Source organism: Orycteropus afer, unplaced genomic scaffold, assembly GCF_000298275.1.
Source record: "Orycteropus afer afer isolate SDZICR_OR568_19922 unplaced genomic scaffold, OryAfe1.0 scaffold00030, whole genome shotgun sequence".
Taxonomy (NCBI): domain Eukaryota; kingdom Metazoa; phylum Chordata; class Mammalia; order Tubulidentata; family Orycteropodidae; genus Orycteropus; species Orycteropus afer.
The window spans coordinates 10,186,536-10,190,870 of NW_006921617.1; positions in this window are offsets into that span (position 1 = coordinate 10,186,536).

A 4,335-nucleotide genomic window follows, 5' to 3' on the forward strand; every position below is an offset into this window, starting at 1 on the left:
GACTTTTTTTAGTTGGTAATTTTTTTGATGACTTTTTCAATTTCTTCTTTTGTGATGGGCCTGTTCAACTTTTCCACATCAGTCTGTGTTAGTTTAGGTAAATGGTGTGTTTCTAAAAATGCAAATACCTTTTTTCAACAGCATAAACAATGACTATACGTGTGGACCTCACCAGATGGAATACACAGGAATCACGTTGACTACATCTGTAGAAAGAGGTGATGGAGAAGCTCAATACCTTCAGTTAAAACAAGGCTAGGGGCTGACTGTGGAACTGACCATCATGTTCTTATATGCAAGTTCAAGCTGAAGCTGAAGAAAATTAAAACAAGTCCACAAGAGCCAAAATACAACCTTGACTACATCCTACCTGAATTTAGAGTCCATCTGAAGAATAGATTTGATGCATTTAACACCAATGACCAAAGACCAGAAGAGTTGTGGGATGACATCAAGAACATCATACACAAAGAAAGCAAAAGGTCATTAAAAAAGACAGGAAATGAAGACGAAAAACAAAATGGATGTCAGAAGAGACTCTTAAACTTGCTCTTGAATGGAGAGTAGCTAAAGTGAATGGAAGAAATGATGAAATAAAAGAGCTGAATAGAAGAGTTCAAAGGGTGTCTGGAGAAGACAAAGTAAGGTATTGTAATGAAATGTGTAAAGACCTGGCATTTCTCAAGCTGAAAGAACTGAAGAAATAAGTCAAGCCTGGAGTTGCAGTGTTGAAGGTTTCTATGGACAAAATACTGAATAATGCAGGAAGCATCAAGAGAAGATGGAAGGAATAAAAAGAGTCTCTGTACCAAATAATTGGTTGATGTTCACCTATTTCAGGACGTAGCATATGATCAAGAATCAATGATATTGAAGGAAGAAATCCAAGTTGAACAGATGGAAATGGCAAAAAACAAGGCTCCAGGAATTGATAGGATACCCATTGAGATGTTTCAACAATCAGATGTGGTACTGGAGGTGTTGTTTATGCCAAGAAATTTGAAGGACAGCTACCTGGCCAATGGACTGGAAGAGATAGATATTTGTGCCCATTCCAAAGAAGGATGATCCAGAAGAATGTGGAAATCATTGAACAATATCATTAATATCACATGCAAATAAAATTTTGCTGAAGATAATTAAAAAACAGTTGTAGTAGTATATTGACAAGGAACTGCCAGAAATTCAAGCTGGATACAGAAGATGATAAAGAACGAGGGATATTATTGCTGATGTCAGATGGATCTTCGCTGAAAGCAAAGAATACCAGACAGATGTTTACCTGTTTTATTAACTATGCAAAGGCATTTGACTGTGTAGATCATAACAGATTATGGATAACAGTGCAAAGAATGGGAATTCCAGAACACTTAATTGTGCTCATGAGGAAACAGTACATAGACCAAGAGGCTGTCGTTCAAATGGAACAAGGGAAAACTACATTGTTTAAAATCGGAAGGGTGTATGTCAAGCTTTTATCCTTTCACCATATTTATTCAATCTGTATGCTGAGCAAATAATCTGAGAAGCTAATCTATATGAAGAGGAAAGTGGCATCAGGATTGCAGGAAGACTCATTAGAAACCTTCAATATGCAGATGACACAACCTTACTTGCTGAAAGTGAAGATGACTTGTAGTTACTGATGAAGATCAAAGACTACAGTCTGCAGTATGGAATACACCACAACATAAAGAAAACAAAAGTCCTCACCACTGGACCAATAAGCAACATCACAATAAATGGAGAAAAGATGAAAGTTGTCAGGGATTTAATTTTACTTGGATCCACAATCTACACACATGGAAGCAGCAGTCAAAAAAAAAAAAAAAAATCAGATCTTGTATTGCACTGGGCAAATCTACTGCAAAAGACCTCTTTAAAGTGTTGAGAAGCAAAGATGTCACTCTGAACACTAAGGTGCACCTAACTGAAGCTATGGTATTTTCAAAATTGCCTCATATGCATGTGAAAGCTAGACAATGAATAAGGAAGACCAAAGAAGAGTTGACGCCTTTGAATTATGGTGTTGGCGAAGAATATTGAAAATACCACAGACTGGCAAAAGAACAAACAAATCTGTCCTGGAGGAAGTGCAGCCGGAATGCTCTTTGGAAGTGAGAATGGCCAGACTTCATCTCACCTACTTTGGTCATATTGTCAGAAGGGAACATTCCCTGGAGAAGGATATCATCCTTGATAAAGTAGTGAGTCAGTGAAAAAGGGGAAGACCCTCAACAAGATGGATTGAAACAGTGGCTGCAGCAATGGGCTCAAGGATAGCAAGGGCTGTGAGGATAGAGCAAGACTAGTGGTTGTACATAGAGTCAGTATGAGTCAGAACCAGCTTGACTGCACTTAAAAAATGAGTTGATTCTGACTCATAGCAACCCCCATTGGGTTTATGAGGTGGTAAATCTTTACAGAAGTAGATTACCCAGTCTTGCTTCCACAGAGTGGCTGGTGGGTTTGAACCACCAACCTTTTGGTCAGCAGTCAGATGCCTTAGGCACTGTGTTTCTTTAATCTTCATAATAATATTTTTATTTATAGGTGCAGAGGACTCAGAGAATTTGAATGTACTGCCCACATCATAGTCTAATTGATGGAGCAGGAATGCCAGCTCTGGTTTGCTTCATTCCAAAGGCCATGCTTTTAACTAATCTTCCAGTTAGCCCTTCTGGAAGGTGCTAATTAACTAATCTTGAGAAACTGATAAAGCTAGATGGGACCTCATAGGTCATACTGTTGAGTCTCTTTATTTTACAGATGAAAACCCGAAAGTCTAACAAGGCAAAGAGACTTGACCCAAGTAACACAGTGAAATTTCAGTGGAGTCCAGACAAGTACCAGCTCCCCTGGTTCTCAGATTCTTTCAACAAACATTTACTCAAGCCTAGTACCTAACGCACTTGACTGCTAACCAGGAGGCTGGTGGTTCAAACCCATCAGCCACTCCTCAGAAGGAAGGTTGGGCAATCTACTTCTGCAGTGATACTGCCTCAGAAACCCAAGGAGGGGTCGCCATGAGTTGGCTATGACTCGATAGCAATGGGTTTGGTTTTGGGTTTACTATGTTTAAGGGACTGTGTTGGGCTTGACTGTGTTGGGACTGAATACCTTTCTTGTTGCATCTTCTTTGGGTGCCTCTTTTGTAAGTTTAATGAAATCACACACAAAACTGCCTTGAAATAGGGCATCAGGTAAACCTCTGCCTCTTCCTAATGTGACTCTGTGCAGAGCATGTGTACTACTCATTGGGCCAAGAGAGCACACTAGTCCTTTGGTGTTTAGGCACATGAACTAACCCATACTCAGAAGCAGGTGCTGTCCATAGGAGAGGGTGTCTTGGAGGCTGTGGGAGAGGGTGCTTGATTATAGCAATTTATTCTTTTACAGGGGAGTGTGGAAAGTACAAGAAAGGTCCTATTTGAAGATGGTTTAATGCTGCTCAACTAACAAATGTTTCAAGAACAAGCATTATAAAATAAGAATCATGACTCCTAGTTTTGCCAACAAAGTCTAACCCAAGCCCATAAGACTCTGTCCCTTCTTTTCTGTAGTGTGTATGGGGATATAGATGTCACTAAGTTTGTCTCTTAGATGTCTTCCATCCTGGCACTACTACCTGGATTTATTATTATTATTTATTTCATGGGTAAATTTATTTGAAGACCCTTGGAGATGCCCAAGAAACTCTCTCAAGTGAGCTGATGGGACTTGGGGGCCACAATTATGTTCTGTTTGAGAACTTGGAAGGAAAGAAAATTAGATTGTTCCTTGAGAGTTAAACAGTAATATCATCATATGCTACATCTAAGCAGAAGTATGCATGCACATATGTGCAATGAGGAAAGAGTAGCTACTAGATCAGCAGCAGTTGACTGCAACTTATCCTGCCACATGTCACTGAAACAAGGCTGTTTGACTGGGCAGCACATAAACTGGCCTGTGGAATAATGTGTCCAGTGGGGAGTTCACAGGCACAGAAGCAATAGCTGGTGTTCAGATGCCCTGTTGCCTATCATTCTGGTGTAGCCTGTTGATTCAGAAAAACCAGATGTCAGACTGTGGGAGAGGAACCCTGGTGCTTGGGCTGTGAGGCTTCTATGCTTTATGGCTGGGAAGTAACAGCCTTTACATTGATGTAGTTAGGGTCTGTGATCACAGCAGATGTGATAGAACCTTTGTCACTGGTCCACTTCTATCATCTTAACCTTTATCAGTTGGAAGAGCTCTACCCCTGTGTGTTGGATTGGGTTCTCTAGAGAAACACAAAAACCAGCAAAGTATATATATATATATATATTTATAGAGAGAGAAAGAGAGAGAGAG